General features: G+C 47.0%; 1 protein-coding gene across 5 annotated transcripts in view; it reads right to left on the bottom strand.

The window, feature by feature from the left end:
- The window catches only part of EYA3 (EYA transcriptional coactivator and phosphatase 3), a 59,245-nt gene extending 41,039 nt beyond the window's left edge, over positions 1–18,206 (bottom strand). For all 5 annotated transcript variants that reach the window (XM_056330109.1, XM_056330111.1, XM_056330114.1 and 2 more), the window contains exon 1: positions 18,096–18,206. The gene's annotated coding sequence lies outside the window, so the exon portion shown is untranslated. The remainder of the gene's footprint in view (positions 1–18,095) is intronic.
- Positions 18,207–18,274: the final 68 nt, after the last annotated feature.

The following is an 18,274-nucleotide window of genomic DNA, read 5'->3' as shown; positions in this document are numbered from 1 at the left end:
CTTCAAATATAAAAGCTTATTTCCTTTTTACTTTTTTGTATGAATAACAGAGAAAAATCAAGACTTAAGAGAAACTGTGGCATTCAAAAACTATGAATAGGAGCACAGAATACAATGGCCACCAGCAAGAATATTTGAAACTGATACCAATGGGTCCTGTCTTGTCCCTTGTCCTTCATGTTTGCTACTTGACACTATTTCATTGTGCAATTTCTTTGAAAAATTCCAAACTAAACTCTTCAGTATGGAAAAAGACTTCACATCACACTTCGATCCATACAGCAGTAATTTCCCATCCCATGCTTCGTTTAAAAGCTGTAAGCTGATCTTTAATGTTGTTTTTAAGAAGGATCTAAACAATTAGAAAGACAAAAGAGATTCCCAGGGTCCTGTCATTACACTTGGGAACAAAACTCTCTTCCCAAATGAGCAGGGCATCTTGTAGCATCTGGAAACAAATGATTGAACCAAAGCAGCTGAGCAGATGGCAAGTGAAAGCTTGACCTCTGGTGACTTCATGCTTTCCTCTGGAGAATACTCTGTACCTCCAGAAATAGCAGCTTGGGCAGAAGACATCTCACAAAGACCTAGTGCTTGTAGCTGGTGTTATGCAGAAGTGGGCAGAACAAGAAGCAGCCTGCATTTTGGGGTGAAAGCGATGTACCTAACCGGTACGCCTGAGTAGCTAGGAGTGATGGGGTCTCTGCAGCAAATGCCCCCTACACCACAGTTTAAGCTGCTGCTGAAGGAAGAGCTCCTGCTCCTCCTTATCTCCAGCAACACATTCTTGCTGGCCTGACACCCCTTCCTTTGTGGCCACCAAAGCACTTGTGTGGCTGAACAGCAGTCTGGATCTGGGATCTGACCTCCTTCTAAGGAAAAAGAAAGAAAGAAAAAAACCCAAACACCAAACCAGAGGCACCCAAGCACAACCTTTCTGCTCCACTGCTTTAAGTGGCATCAGCTCTGGTCTCACACAGCCCCAGCCAGCAGGATGGGGAAACAGGCAGAGCACGCAAGTGGGGCAGCAGGATGCCCCTTTTCACTGACAGCCACAGGAAACGAAACCACAATTTTACCATCTTACTCATGCTTCACTTGGGCAAAACAGAGGACGTAAGTCACAGTGATGTACAGATGGCTCCACAGCCTTTCAACCGGTATCACCCACCCACCACCAGTTCTCCGGTAGAGCCGCCACATGACTTCTTGTGGCCGGGCATGGGGAGCGCGGCCGGAGGCCAGAGCCCCCACCTTCGTTACCTCCGGGCATGGTGCCGGGCAGGGCAGCTGCTGCCTGCCTCCCTCCCTCCCTCCCTCCGGGAGAGGCTGAGCAAAGCTGCTGACAGCTTCAGCGCCAGCCCGGGCAGCACCTGCGCCGGCTGCACGTGTTTCCCTCACAGCACCCTCCGATATGGCTAATCCATCACCCCCGCGCTGGCCATCAGCTGGCTGCAGCCTTCGGGCAGGCGTACGCCCTCCGCCAGCCCCAGCACCCCTGGGTGCTGCAGGCTGCCCACCGCTCAGCTCTCCAAAAACCAGACCCCGCGCCTGGCGCCTGTGCAGCTCAGCTACTCACAGCGGCTTACTTAGCCAGCAGCTCACCACAAACAAAGCTGATGTGTAAAAACTGGAGATAAACAACACTGATTCTTTTTAATGGCTTCTCAGATCTCAAAATTAGATTTTTAACTTGTGGAAGACTCAGGGCGACTGTGCCTCAGATAAGCTTATCACACAGCTTCTATTGCAGAACATTTTAAAACCTTAAGCAATCACAACAGAAGAGATATCAAAACAGATCTTCAGTTCCACAGAGTTCAAACTGGTGCAGTCACACCCTTGGCAGGGGGTGCCAATGCAACCCTCAGGCAGGAGAAGAGCCACTGCCGTCGGTCCTGCTGCCGGTCCCAGTCCCAGAAACGCCACTGCTTCCTGAAGGGGACTGACACCAGCCTCCAAAGGCAAGAAATTGCTGATTAACAGCTTTGCAAGCAGCTGGAGGAGTTTGGTCACTTTCCCCATCTACATAGCCATTTATATTTCTCCGTGTGGGAGGGATGTCTGAGAAGTAGATTCTGATGGTGGGAATACTTCTGTGGGCCACCAGGCCCATGAATGAGAAAACCAGCACAAAACGTGACTGAGAGTGCAACAAGCCATCAAACGAGCTGCAGCAATGAAAAAAACATTCAGCAAAAATGAGTCAGGTGCACACTTCTGAAAACAGCAAAACACCATACCTTTTCCCCTTTATGGGGTGGTTTTCATTATTTACCCTGATAAAAATTGTTTTGTAATATGTGAATGAAACAACATTTTCAATTTAATCGACTCATTTTGAAGAGCCATCTTGGTTTAATTCCAATTTGCACACAAATCTACCAACAGTGTGGAATTACCAAGGACGGGTATTTGCACGTTGTTTTACTTTGCCTGCTCGATGTATGAAGGCATGTTATCTAAACTTCGAAATGGAAGGCATCAGCGCAGAGGAACGGGCTGCAGAATCACACCGATGAGTTGCCTGCCTTCTGTTCTGCACAAGATCGCAATGCCAATAACTCCCTACTAAAAGCCCTGGCAAGTTATGTACAGTTTCTTGCAAGAAAGCCCGTTTTAAAAATCCTAAAATGCAAATTCTACTTCAGTCAGACTCTTTCTAACTAGATACTGTGGGTATACTTTCTGAAAGGTACCTGCTACTAGCATCAGGATAGACTGCTATTTACTTTCATTCTGTTCTTTCAAGCCCATCTGCCTTGGCTTTGAATATAAAATTTCGGCTGAGGTACAGTTCTTCTCTCAAGCTGCAAATAATTAAAATCAAAGATACTGTTATAAGACCAACAAGCAGTAATTACACTGATTAGAAAAAAAGCTGTTTGAATAGGGTTTTATATTACTTTAATAAAGCCACTATTCCCTAAGAAAAAAGCTTTATTTAGGGTAATGAAATTGTATCTCTTAAACAGAAAGTTAAAATAAAATAACAGAATCACAGAACCCTTTAGGTTGGAAAAGGCCTTTGAGATCAAGTCCAGCCGTTGCCCCAGCACTGCCGAGCCCACCACTGACCCATGTCCCCAAGCACCGCATCTACGTGGCTTTTCAGCACCCCCGGGGATGGTGACACCGCGCCCCCCCCCCCCATCTCCCTGGGCAGCCTGTGCCAGTGCCTGGCCGCCCCCTTGGTGAAGAAATGTTTCCCAACACCCGATCTGAGCCCCCCGGCGCAGCCTGAGCCCGTTTCCCCTTGTCCTGTCGCTTGTCGGCTGGGAGGAGACCGACCCCCCCTGCCTACACCCTCCTGTCCGGGAGCTGTAGGGAGCGACCAGGGCCCCCGAGCCCCCTCCTCTCCAGGCCGACCCCCCCCAGCCCCCTGCCCGGCTCTGGACACGCTCCAGCCCCTCTGCGTCCCTCTGCCCGTGAGGGGCCCAACGCTGAGCCCAGGGGCGCGGGGCAGCCCCGCAGCACCGAGCACGGGGGGACGGACGCTGCCCTGGTCCGGCTCTTCCGGACACAAGCCGGGATGCTGCCGGCCTCCCTGGGCACCTGGGCACCCTGCTGAGGCGGACACAAGCCGCGATGCTGCCGGCCTCCCTGGGCACCTGGGCACCCTGCTGAAGCGGACACAAGCCGCGATGCTGCCGGCCTCCCTGGGCACCTGGGCACCCTGCTGAAGCGGACACAAGCCGCGATGCTGCCGGCCTCCCTGGGCACCCTGCTGGCTCGTGTTCAGCGGCCGCCAGCCAGCCCCCCCAGAACGCTGCGGGAGATGGTGCAAGGGCCTCGCCACGGCCCAGGCAAACACCCACCGCCTGTCCCTCAGCCCTAAGTGGGTCACCGGGCTGCAGCAGGAGATCGGGTTCCTCAGGCAGGACCTGCCTTTCACAAACCCGCGCTGGCAGGGCTGACGCCCGGCCGTCCTGCACGTGCCGCATGAAGGCACTCGGGACCTTCTGCTCCACGAGCTTCCCCAGCACCCAGGGCAGGCTGACAGCCTGCCATTCCCCGGACCCTCCTCCCAGCCCTTGCGCAGGTGGGTGTCACACTGGCTCAGCCCCAGCCTGCTGGGAGCCCCCCGGTCAGCCCAGACGCTCATCAGTGATGGAGAGCGGCTCGGCGAGCTGCTCCGCCAGCTCCCGCGGTACCCCGGGACGGTACCCTGGGCTGGGTCCCCTGGCCCCAGACACCGCTCCGTGTGTCTTGGTGCTGCAGCAGGTTGCTGGCTGATTCCTCCTGGACCGTGGCGGCTGCATTCTGCTTCCCATCCCCGTTTTCCAGCTCAGGGGGACGGGGACCCGGAGAACAACTGATCTTACTATTAAAGGGTGAAGCAAAGAAAGCATTAAGTACCTCAGCCTTTTCTTCATGCTTTGTCACTATGTTTTCCCCTACATCCAATAAAGGCTGGAGGTTCTTCTTAGCCCTCCTTTTGTTGCTAATGTATTCACAGAAACATTTTTTTTATTGTCTTTTATGGCAGCAGCCATAACATTTTGTATGCATAATAACATGATTATGCAGTTATTTCAACTCCTTTTTTACTCAAGGGCCAGCACCTTACCACGAATATATACAATGAATATATGAATTAAGCAGCAGCAGAATAGTCTATGCTTTCCGTATTTTCCTGTGGAGCATTTCATCGTAATCTGTGCCATGCTGCTACACGACATGCACCTGGGATTGGAGAGCGCGGCTAAAGCGATCTAAGCCACCACCTGACCGGAGCATGTTTTTTCTTTGCAATATGCTTTTTACTCTGTGCCACTCGCCACATGACAAACCGCTTCTTTCGGAGAAGAGCGGAATTTGGCACAGTGGGATGCGGTGGATCCCCTCCCCCTTTAAAAAATAATTAAAAACACACAAAGAAAGAAATACGAAAAGAGACACATACTGATATTACTATGCACTGCACAGCTACAAAATGCTTTTTTTTTTTTTCTCTCCAAAGGCTTATGACTTAAATTTTAACCTTCAGGCAAAACACAGTATCAGCCATCTCCCACACTGGCAGTGACTCGTGCCCCTCCACATCAGGGTGTGAGCAGGTGTATGGATATAACCTCCTTGTTCCATGGGAAAGTTTCTTTACAATTTTATCCTTCCCCATATCTCAGCATTTCTCTATCCAACTGTGATAGAATTTCATCAGCCAAGCTGCTGAAATATTTCCAATTCGGTACCCTACATAGCCAAACTAGCGTTCTGACTACACCGAGCAAGCAAACTCAGCCCACTGCCACTCCTACGTGATCTCTTGTAAGAGGCATTCTCTGAAGTTTTGAAGAATTTCCCATTTTGTTTTTAAACAGCTTTGATTAAAGATCACAGGAAATGACAGCATCAGCCTGGCTCCTAGTTCGGTCTGTCTAACAAAACAGCCCCCTAAGGAGCTGTCAGGAATTGAACAATTTAGTGTACTACGCTTCATTTTTCCTTCCTTCAGGCAAAAACAAGGTAATGGAAATTCTTCATGAAGCTGTACCACCACCATAATGATGCAAACAAAATGAGTAAATAGATGCCTGGGTGTGTAAAATGTTCTATCTGGTGCGCCTGCCTACAAACTCAAAAAAGTTTAAAGATATTTTAAAGAAAAGGGAATTGCAGTATTTAGTAGGCTGATGCAACTCTGGTGACAGGCAAGAACGGCAGGGGTGAGCCGAAGAGGAAGGGCCCACCTGGCTTTCCTCCCCCATCAAGGAATGAAATGCTTAATACAAATAATTTATTTGCTTTCACAAGTAGACGTGCAAGTAACACAATGCACAATCTCCTTCCCGTGGTGTTCCCAAGTTAATTTATAAATATCATATTAAGGCTGCACATTCAGTATCTGACAGCCATTCCATGACTGCCAAGCAGATGAGACACGTGCATTACTCCAGTGTTTGAAAATACAAATGGGGTAAGAGGGAAAAGGAACTTGGGTTTCTAGCTTTAAATAGTGGTACCCCCAAACTTTCTAACACTATCAACAACCAACTCCTGAAAGAAGAGTCTTTCTCTCCAAAACAATTCTTAAAAATTCCCTCTAAAATCCATCTTCAAGGCACCGTATCTCAAGCTTTGTTTTGTTAAATCCACCCCTTTTTTAAGCACAGTTCTCTACTAGTTTCCTTTTCCAGCAGCAGAGAGCAGAGATTTAAAAAACAGAAAACAGAATAAAGTTAAAGAATGAAAGCTGTGCTACACACCAGCCTGCTGATTTCATATCTTTAACAAATCCAGCAGATCTCATGGCAAAGATTTATACTCTGCTGTTCCTCGCTTTTTCACACTCTCCACGCACACACCCAGATACACACATGCAACACATGGGTATTTGCAAAATACTGTTAAGAACAGCAGAGAATAAACCTTTGCCGGGAGATATGCTGGATTGCTTACTGCTCTCTCTCTGCACTCTCTCCTCCCTTCTTCATTAGGCAGGGAAGACTTGGAATAAAACACCAGAAGTTACAAGGACGGCAGACTGTACGTCCCGTTTTTGAAGATACAAGAGGCCATGACAAGCCTGTAAATGCAGTCCTGTAGGATTAAAAGAACCACGGTTTGATTAACATTTCATAATTTTAAAATGGAAATTTTTTTTTGCAGTATTTATAAAGTGAGAAAATTACTGAAATTAAATGTGGTCACACAAATGCAGTTTTACTCTAAGCAATGCCTATTTCATTAATAGGAATTTTCATGATATTATTAAATCCTTCAAGGGCTATCAACGTTAAGACTGTCTTCAGTTCACTTTGCTCGAACAATGACACACAAGCAGCTTGACTTCCCAGTTCTTATGCAATTTTTAAAAATTTGATTTTGAAACACAGCAGGGAAATTTTTAATGGGGAAAAGAACTGTTTTTACAAAAGGCAAATTTGGAAATAACAACTTCATCCTTGAGAAAAACAGCTCCCACTGAGCCCAGAAACAAGTCGGCATTTCTTCTAGATAGATCTAATGTGCATAGCTCACACGGCACAAGAACACAAACCTGCTATTAACCTTGTAGTTATTAAACAAAGTATGGTAATTTATGCAAACGTAAGAAAAGTAAAAAAGTCAATTAACTCCTCTGTTCATGAGGATTCAACTTGCACTGAGAAGGGATTTTTTCGACGACCACAGATGATAAGGTACCTGGTATCCTACAGCTCACATACATTTTTGTGGTTTAGATAACTGATAAATGGGTGACAAATCTCTACAGCTGCAGCTCTGGAGGAAAAAAACACCATCTGCCTTAAAAGCTTTTTAAAACAAACTTTCAAACAGCAGAGCACAGGCCTTAGATTTCTAGAAACCACTTCAGACACATTCAAACAGATTAGGAGATTTTCTGAACAGAAGACTGACATTTTTAATCCCCTGTCAGTCAAGACAGCAAATCTGCATCATATTAACCACAAAAAAGGAAGCAGTTACATTATGCAGCTCTAAGTTTTGTTTTCAGTACAAGATTTTACTAACACATATCAGATAGCAATACAGATACCACTAGAGGCAACCAGGAAATTAATCTATAGTTCTATTACAGAAAATTTTTCAGTACTCAACTTTCAGCATGATTTTACTAAAAAGGTTGTGACTACAGTAAATTTACTTACTACTTTTGTTATTTAGCATTAGCGGCAGCCATGGTATTTATCGCGGTGCAATCAGTTCTGAGAACATCTGCAGCTATTTGTGTCTTAGCAACGCCAGTTGCTAGAGTAACCTGCTCAAAAATATTAAAGGAAGAATAAAGTACTGGATATTTGAGATTTTTGGCTGGGGAAAAGGACAGTTTAAATGACAGTGTTCAATGCTCAGCAGCTCAGGAAGAGTCGCTGCTTTTAGTTAAGCAGATTTATTGCACCATTCGCTTCACACAGCACCAGTCCTGCTGGCAGAGGCAGGGGGAGCACAGAAGCAGCCCGCGGGGTCGGACCAACGTCGGACAGCCCCGCGCAGCCCCATCTCCAGCAGGAGCCGACACCGGCGGGGAGTGCGTGAGCCTGGGCACCCGCAGAGAGGACATCCCTGCCTCGTCCTCCCGCATCCACCCGCGCACCGGCCTCTCCCCGCAACCGTGTCCCGCCCCGGCGCGGTCGGCAGCTCCCGCCCTGCCGCATGAAGGATTCTCGGCTGTCTCCCACCGTCTCCCCTGAGCTTCCGAGCGCCTTCAGCCCGCGTGCGGCAGGGCTGGGCGAGCAGCTCCGCTGTCAGCACATCCCCTGCCTGCAGCACTTTGTGCGCCTTGACCACATTCTCCCTCCAAATCAGTCCCAGCCTTCAGCTTCTCTTCATCGGGCACCTGCTCCAGCCCCTATGATCACTGTTCTGCCCCTCTCTGCTCCCTCTTAAGACGTAGCAACCAGAACTGCACATAGTAAACGAGATGTGGCTGCAACCACAGCTCTACTACAGAGAGGTAAAATGTTTCTTACTGCTGTCCGCATCACCCTCCCTTATGACGGCCAACACCGTGGGCTTCTTGTTTGGCTGCCCTTTACACCGACTAACCATCTCAATGGCCCACCACTGCCCTCAGGTTCTCCTCCTGGAGTCTTAACTGCCTGTTTCCGAGTTCAGGAATCTTTCTTATGTAGATACGGTTTAGACTGCTTTTCCCTAGATTAATTGCCTTTAATTTAGGGAAAGCAATCTAAATCATATTTATGTTAATTACCTTAAGTTCTCATAAATTCATCTACACTGAAGCTCTTCTGCCACCTTTCTGATCATTCAGTTTGCCAATACCCTCCTTCTACCTCTGGCGTAGCTTCTTATGACCCAAAACTACAGTAACATCAGTAAACCTGGAGATTTCACTGGTCATTCATTTCTCCAGATCACTGGTGAAAATGCTGGACAAACCCAGTCTAAGCACCAACATTAAGGGTAGAATCACAGAATCATTTAGGTTGGAAAAGGCCTTTGAGATAGAGGCCAACCGCTGCCCCAGCACTGCCGAGCCCACCACTGACCCATGTCCCCAAGCACCGCATCTACGTGGCTTTTCAGCACCCCCGGGGATGGTGACACCTCCCCCCCCCCCATCTCCCTGGGCAGCCTGTGCCAGTGCCTGGCCACCCCCTCGGTGAAGAAATGTTTCCCAACACCCGATCTGAGCCCCCCGGCGCAGCCTGAGCCCGTTTCCCCTTGTCCTGTCGCTTGTCGGCTGGGAGGAGACCGACCCCCCCTGCCTTGGGAGCTGTGGCTCTCGCTTTTGGCCCCTACCTGAGCTACAAAGTTGACTTCCCAGCCTGACCACAAAGCCACCTCACCGTGGATCCGTCTGCCAGCCCAGGCTCTTCCCTCAACCCAGCCACATGCCATTGCCCACCTTGTCCTGATCACCCCGTGGGTTCTGAGGGACTGTACCCTCGCCGGTGAGGCCACTGCTGCCGCCTGCCTTGTTACCACACTCAGCGTCCCTTCTCTTTGGGACCAGCATGTCCCTGCTGCTCCCAGGCACTAACAACGGCACCGAAAGATGAAGTTAGACACCGCCTTAAGAAAACTGGACAGACGCAGCTCCGTAAGACCAAACAGGATGGAGAAGGAGCTGCTCTCTACCATTTTTGAAAGGTCACATCAATCCATGTGGTGACTGGTGACTACAAAATGTCACCCTCAAGACAGGCAATAAGGGAGATGGAGGCCAGTCAGACTTGCCTGTCTCCCTGCAGTGTCTCTGGGGACTGTGGAGCAAATCCATCTGCACACACATGAACAAGAGAGCTGTAAATGTTCTGTATCTAGTTTTAGTAACGCAGAGTCCTGCAGCCACACTGGGCCAGTATTAAACTATGGACAGACCACACAGTGGATGAAAAACTGTCTGGACTGCCAAGTTCAAAGGACTGTGATTACAGTCTACAATCTAACTAGTACCTGGTAACAAAAAGGCACCGACAAGAGCTGATAGCGGACACAATATGAACATCTTCATCACGACAAGTACAACAGCACAGAACACACCTTCAGAATACCTGTGGATAAGACCAAACTGGTGAAGCCTGACAAGCAGAGCTGCAATTCAGATGGACTATGACATGCTGGAAAAATGGGCTGGCAGGAGCCTCACAGCAGTTCAACAGGGGCAAGTGCTGTGCACCATCCCAGGGCTGGAACAACTGCATGCAACAGGACAGGCTGGGAACAAACTGAGAAGTCACAGTTCTGCAGGAAAGAAACTAGAGATCCTGGCAGACAAGAAGTTCAACCCAAGTCAGCTGTGAGTCCTGGCAGCAATGAAGGCTTACCTCAAGCTGGGCTAAAAAGATACAGAAAAGACAAAGCCAGGCACATCTCAAGTGCCTAGAGAAAGAGCTAACAGTCATAAATCACAACAAGGAAAATTCCAGTTTGAGGGAAGAAAAAAAATTATTCACCATGTGAGTAGTCTGCACTGGAAGAGTGACCCACAGGGGTGGTGAAATGGCCACCCTTGCACATTTTCAAAACCCCAGCAGACAAGACCCTGAACAACCTACCTTCTGTGAGCAGGAGACTAAAGGTGGCCACCTCATGAGGTCACCTGCAGTCCAAATCAATCTTTCACCAGCTTTCCACTGATGACAGAACCTCTCCTCCAAGCCTGGGGAAATTTAGCTTTGTTAATACAACTCTGTCAAATGTTTTCTGAAAATCTGATTATACCTGTTGCTTCCCTCTATCCACGCACATGCAGAACACCAGTACATTAACAAGGTGGATTTTCTCTTCACAGAAGCCATGCTGACATTTACCAATGGATTGTATTTTCCAGTTAACAGTGATTTTGTCCTTTGTAACTCTGTCATGTTATGGTTGCTGGCAGCCAGTCACCCGTATGGTGTTCCCAGGATGTCCTCTAGAGGCCATCTTTAGCAGTAACAGTGACAACAAGGAGATCACTGAGCTTCTCTTACACCTTACCATCCCCAGGTGCCCATTCCATCACCTTCGGTCACCGAGCAATCCCACACAAGCACTACCTGGATTCCTGCTCTGGACAGATTTCGAGAATGTATTACTACTGGTTTGAGCCTCCTGTGGAAGGTGCTCTTCAACCTCCTTTCCACCCTTTTTAATTTTCTTCTTACATTTTACCTGCCATGCTACAGATTTTCCTGTTCTCACCCACCATGCTTTCCATTTTCTAAATGCTCATCTTTTGCCTACGATGGCTTTTTAGCTTTATCTTTGAGCCACACAGGGATTTTCAGGGGGGTGGACACAACACCAGTTTGTTTTCAAATGGTATACCTTGGTTTCTGACACAGTATTTTTTAAACAAACTCCAAGCTCACTGTAGGCTGTTCACTTTTCGGGCAGATCTTTTCATGGTTTAGGGTTTTTTTAAACTACTTGATTCATTTTTAGGTATTTTAATTTCTTGAAATTGAATATCCATGTGCTGGATTTATTTTGTCTGCTGTCCTCTTCTACTCAGTTATATGTAATTGTACTGTGGTTGCTATAAGCCACCTCACTACTAGCTTAAAGTAGGTCCTATGACCCTCTGAAAAGCAGCTTCTCCTGTCAGTTTAAACTTAGTTACTGTAGGAAGCAATCATTTATTGAGTTAGAAGAATGCTCTATCTACTTTGTCTCCTGATGAGGCACAGAATTGATCTTTGTCCAAGTAGCTGAAATCTCTTCTGTAACTCCCCCAAATTTGCATCTTCTTTGATCTCACTTAATAGCTCCTGATCGCTATTGCCACCCTGATCCAGGGGCTGCCAGTATAATCCTAGTAGTACATTTAAGGCCTGGGATTTCCACCCATACAGACCCAATAGTGCCTCTCTCTCCCTGTATTTGTAATGCTGTTACCCTTTATAAAAATCCTTCAAGCACAGTGCCCACCTCCCCTAGACACCCCAGCCCACCATTTCTGTACAGCTAGTCCCCGGCATTACCACATCCCAGTGAAAGCCTCCTTCCACCATACCTCAGAGACACTTGTTACAGCACAGATTAGCATCCCTAATCACACTTAAAATAACTGATATGATTACAGTGATAACAACTAGTTAATGCTATTGTGTCACAAATCACCCAAACCACAAGCACATTCCATTTGGAACTCAACAGCCCCGAAACTTAAAATTGGCATTACAGTACTATCAACAGGTATCAAACAAATGAAGACTTTGGTGGTAAAAGATTTGCTGCTTCTTGCTACAGCTCACTGGTGAAACCCTTTTCCCTCTCTGCTCTTGCCAGGTAGTTCAAGTTTCAAATAAGAATTAACATCTCAAAGCATCATCTCCTCTGCTGGGTACAATTTTGGCAAAGAAATATCTGATGACTTTTTTTCCAAATCTACTCTAAAGGTCCCATTTCTCCCTGTTCCCTTTTTCTTTCACGTTTGTTCAGGTTCTCTTTAGTATGAATCGTAACTAACATGTGCTACCAGTACCAGTGACCAAATCACATGCAACCCAAGAGTCTCTGAGCTGATTCTATCTCGTGACTTACTGTTTATGAAAGAGAAGGGGCTGTTATGTTATTGTGAGTGCTTCTAGCTTACCTGTGCTCCAGACTAGGTCAATCAGTAAAAAAAGCTACATTCAAATGCACAAAAATAGTACAAAGTTTCTACATAATCCTCAAAAGATACTGCAGCCAGAACAAGACTTTCACAGTAAAAAAAAATAATTCATATTTCCTTTCTCTTCCCTGTTGTCCTTCTATCTATTCCCATTTCCTTTTTTCTCTCACACTATTATTTATGTGAATTATCTAACAGGCAGCCTAGTCATTACATAACTTTTTGTATTTAGCCCATCGAAAATACTTCCAGTTCAAGAGCAGTCAAATATATTAACTTCTAAAAACAATGACTCATTCCAATTCCAACCAACAACTCTCTTTTCCAGGAAAAAAAAAAAAAATACTTGTAGACAACAAAATTGTGGTGACACAAGCTTTCAGTCTTCGGACCTGTGCTACTTGAAACTTTTTCTTTACTATAGAAAAAGATAGCTTTTGCTCCCTGCATTCTTCCAAGTCTCCTTCTAAACGCAGAAAAGCAGTGCATTCAGTAATTCAACGTGGATTACTACTCACTATCGCAATTAGCGAGCCTCTGGGTTCATTCACAAGCAGCAACACCACAGGCTCACCAAATGCACATTCAGCTTTCACTACATACACAGAAAAATCATGTGAAGGCCCTGAAGGAGTAAGACAACACACATGCTAAAGATACAGACAAAGGGTTTACACAACTGTGGTCACAAAAAGAGACTCAAACCTTTCTGTCTGCACATTTCTGCTACATGTGTCTGCTCTTCTCTGGTCAATACTTAAACAAAACCAAACCGAAGAATGAATTGCATTGCTTCAGGCATCATGTAAACCAGGTCCTCTATACAATATGCAACTATATGCAAGTTGTTGCTTGTTTCCAGGACAAAACAAACAAGATCAGGAAGATATCTGCATTGCTAGAAATACATTTTCTTCAGACCTTGTCACTGACAATTAATTCCTAATCAGACAACAAACAAATCCTAGCAAAAACAGTGACATGTGTTGTGAAGTTTCTGATGAATGCAGAAAATCTAGAATGCAAAATTAACGTGGACAGATGAATGACTAGGTCACTGTTGTACTACGATATTTGTCATTAGTTGAGTTGTGGCACGTGATAATACCGTGCATTCTTGTTTTAGCTGACTCCAGTTGCAAAGTGACTCACGTTATGCAAACGACTGCAGCTGGAATCAAAGGCTGTTTAACTCTACACTCCGTTAAGATACAATCAGTTTTATTTAACAACTGAGACAGGCAAGGAACACAGGCACAACTCAATCTTTGCCGCTCCTGGAGCCTTGGTAGCTCTGTCACCTGTGACCATGTGCCCATCCCCAGGGAAGCCAGGGACCCTGGGCAAGCCACTAACATGACGGAAGTTTTGGCAGAACCAGCAGGATGGCTGACGCCTTCAGGCTAAACGAGAGCCCAAGGAATTAGTATCTTCTTGCTTACCATAAGTAACAGGTAACCTTTGAGAAAGAGCAGTCCACCATATTTTCTGCTGCCTTTTAGCTCCAAAATCTGTCAACATCAAGAAATTCTCCAAAGGGCTGTCATCTTTCACTTAGGCCTATTCCAGCTAATTCAAGAGAATTTCTGACAGATGCTCTAGTCCACTTTTTACTTCCCTCACTGGAAAAAGACGCTGCATGACAGACACTGGGTTCTGGTAGTAGCTAGCAAGATCCAAGACTTTCAGTAAAGATCAATTATATATGTTTTTTGTAACAGCATCCACAAAAAAGGTCACGTCATTCAGAGATCTGAGAACCTTACTCAACAACCCGGTGCTTCAGCACAAAGTTACATTCTTTGGGTCCTGGAAAGCTACTATACAGATTAATAATTCACAGAACTGTCAATCTACTTTTGCTATCTTATTTTAAAATGCTGAAAGCAGTGGCATGATTGACTCATGGTGTTTTTTTTGCTTTCTCCAGGTCAGGCAAGGGTGAGTATTTTCTAATTTCTTTTTCTTTAAGCCAGAAGAATTAATTCATCCTTATACCCAGAAAGGTAAATGTAGAAGCAGGCTTAGCATGAGAGCTAACTACTGGATTAAAAAAAAAGTATTACACAGTAGAAGAAAAATTAAACCTCATGTGTCTTTACAGTTCTCCAGAATGCCAAACAAGCTAACAAAATAAAAAAAAAAAAAGGAGACCCTGTATCTTTGAGTCCCTTTATCTCCTAGAAAGGCCAGCTCCCCTTCCTATACCAAAAGTTCTGGATGGACAGGAAACAGGGATTTTAAGCACACAGAATAACAAAGCCAATGGCCTCTGAAATTTCAAGAGCTATTATAAAGGTACTGAACAAAACATCAGGTGTACTACAAATGGGATCAGACTTCTACATTAAACTTCAAAGCCTTGAACCAACGGGGTTGTTTTCTGTGACAATATTTTCCCCAATTGGTATGTGAGAACAACTATGTCTTTACCAAAAAAAAGCAGCCTGGCGATATTTTGATAGGAAACCAGTGATGGAACCTACTTCAGAATACTTCCATATAGGTTTGAAAACAACTGCTACTTTATTTTCTGCTCTGAATAATAATTTATCACCTACTTTTTCAAATGATCCTGGTCGTAAATATGCAATTTTTCTATCTTTATCATCTTAAATCAATCCTATTTAAGGAATAATTTCTTAAGCTCTCTAAAAGAGAACAGGGCAAAAAAATGGCCACAGAAAAGACATCAGTATGAGACTGATCTATAAAATCTTCAAAATGGAATTCCATGATAATGCAATATTTACAGAAATATGAACTATCACCCAAGGTTTAAAGCTACCACTTTATGTTATGTTCCAGTTGGTGACTCTCAGAGAAACAGCGCTGTCAGTATTCAAACACAAACAATGCAAATTTCAGGACTCAGAAAGCAGCTCCTGGGATGTGAGAACAGCTCTGTAGATCTTCCCAAACCAGGAGACCCACCTTCTGCAGAACTGAAGAAGTGGTCAATCACCTCTGAAATTAGACTAGCCATACCTTTAACCCCAGAAGTTTATTTAAGAGATGGAAAATGTTCCCAGCTTCATCACAATACTAAATTATTTTTCTAAATACAAAGCTTCTTTTCTAATTATATTGGCCAGTTACAGAACTGATCGGTGACAACCTAGAAAAGACAAGGCAGCAGTGACTGGCGTATCGTGGATCAAAATGACACCATACACTGAAGAGCCTGCTACAACATGCTGTGTCTTCTGCCCACAGCACTCTCCTAAACATCAGGTTTGGGTAGCGCATTAGGAGGAGATCTGAACCATTGCAGCACCACCTTCACTGAAGCTCTGGAGACAGCTGCAAGAAGGAAGAAAGGATCTGAAGTTACTCCCTCAGGTACTGGAGTGCCTCCAGTCACAGTGCCCACATGGACTATCCTTGAATCCCTGCTAGAGAGGGGCCACCAGAGAGAAGAGATGCTTGTTTTGCTGCCCTTTAACCAGTTAAAGGAAAATCTTCCAGACAAATTAGGATGAAAGAAAGAGAATAAATTAAGGATAAGATAAAGCAAGAAAAAGCTGAAAAAGACCTTCCTCAACTTACAACTAACCAGTTTGTGCCACTGGTCATGGTTTAGGTGACAAACACACCCAGGAGCTGCTGCAAGAGACGATGCTGTCTGTAGACACTAACTGGCATGAGATCATACGTAAAATACTAGTCGTTAAATCCTGACGTGATTCCAGTTAAGGCCTCAAAAGCTTCCTGTACATCTTCATCCTGACAGCTCCTATTTTGATCACAGGGTTTAGCAGACCCAGTGTAAGTTTTAACAAACACCCATTTTTCAGGAAAAAAAAAAGAACACACAGTTGCAAGGCAGGAAAAAAAAATAATAATCCTACTTCTGATAACTAAGAATACAGGCACTGAGTTACTCATGCCCACAATGATATATCTGCTTTAAGCCTTGAATCTTTACGAGCAACATGACTTGCACACGGGAACACAGTACGTGCAGGCTTTACATTCAATTAAAATATTCAGTATATTTTATCCAGTTTTATGTTTACTCATACATAACTACCCATTGGTACACAAAAGTTAGGAAATCGTATATTAAATCTGCTGTAGACGTACTCCAACGCATTAATACAAAACATGGAAACCCATTTAAGTAAACTGTACTCTGACCTGTTCGATTCAAAACTCATTCAATGTATTTATATGTTGATAAAAACATATAAAAAAAGAGTATTTACCAGGCAAGGTTCTGAGAAGCTATAAAACCTGAAGTCACCGATTACTCGGCAATTATTACAGCTATTGATTACAGCTGTGATGAGCAAGTGACAGTTTTTCAAACAAATCTGTCACCTGACCCAACAACAGTTACCGAGGTGCCGCAGCTGCTGCTGAGGTTGCATGGAAGAGCTGAAAGCTGCGGAAAGACGTCGCAGTAACTAATGGCTTATAAACCCTGCGGCCTTAACCTCAGCTGTGGAGCAGTGAGGACGTACCTGCAGATCACCCGTTTGCACGACAAAAATCGGACTGCAGAACTGCGTAAGGAAGAAGTATCGCACCACGAGGCAAAAGGAAAACCCCAGGCCACGGCAGGTAGAGCCGGCCAGGCCAGCAGCTCTGCAGGCCGAGGAGGCCACGATCCTCCCAAGTTTTTCACAGTGGCTTATTGTGAAAGCAGTGCCTTGAGGCACGTGAATTGCCACGAATCTCAACAAAACCTATCGAGTTCAGTATCACGAATTTAAGATGACCCACAACGACAAAACTGAAGGAAAGCAAACAACAGGGGCAGATAATGACAATCATCTTAATCATTATGGTTGACTTTTAATTGCCAGTTGGAAGCTGTTGCAGTACAGATTAAGGGCATCACAGAAACAGGAAAGCCAGCTCCATACCAAAAGCAAAGCCCACCAAGGCTTTTCTCCGTGATACTACAGCTATGCTGCATCGCGGGCCAGCTTCAGGCTGGAAACGATTTAGCCGAAAACGCCGGCACCGAACCGGTCCGGCACGCCGCGCCTCAGCGAGCTCCGCACGGCCGCGGCAGCTCGGCGCGGCGTTCCCAGCGCCGGGCGCGTCCAGCCGAGCGGCTGCGGATCCAACGCCGCCCGCCGAGCCCAGCCGGCCCCGGCCCAGCCTCCCGGGCTCGTCCGCGCAGGCTCCAGCAAGGGCCGGACCCGGCCCGCGGGGAGCGGCGCGGCCCCGGTAGCCGCCTCCTGCGGAGCGGCACGGCCCGAGCGGGGCTGCCCCGAGGCCGCCCGCCTGCCGCGGGCCCCGCCGAGGGTTCTGTCCCCGCACCCGCGCTGGGCGGCGCCGGCCTGCCCCCTCCGGCGGTCCCCCGGCGCCACCGGGCTGCAAGGCCCCGGGGACCGGAGCGGCGCCGCCCCCTCCCCCCCCCAGCACCGGGCCGCGGCGCCGAGGGGCTGCGCGCGGGCGGGGGCCGGCACGCGCCGTCAGACACGCGCCCCCGCGGGCGGCGGGCTGGGAGCGGCGCCGGGGGCTCCGCGGGCGGCAGCGCGGCCGGGCCGGGAGAGGCCACGCGCGGCGCCTGTCGGTTCCCCCCTCCCCCGCGGCGGGCTCTTACCGAAAGGCGGCTCCGGCGCCGGGCCCGCGAGCACGTCCCGCAGCGGACATGGCAGCGGCGGCCCCGCGCCTCCTCGCCCCCGCCCGCCGCAGCCGTCCGGAAGCCGCGCGCTCGGCGACGGAAGTGACGCAACCGCCCGAGGCCCGGGCCGGGATGGTGGCGGCGGGTGGAGGGCCGGG

This window comes from Falco biarmicus, chromosome 3, assembly GCF_023638135.1.
Source record: "Falco biarmicus isolate bFalBia1 chromosome 3, bFalBia1.pri, whole genome shotgun sequence".
In the NCBI taxonomy this organism is placed as follows: domain Eukaryota; kingdom Metazoa; phylum Chordata; class Aves; order Falconiformes; family Falconidae; genus Falco; species Falco biarmicus.
The sequence above is the reverse complement of the archived record's forward strand: the minus strand, read 5'-3'. Positions and strand labels throughout refer to the sequence as shown.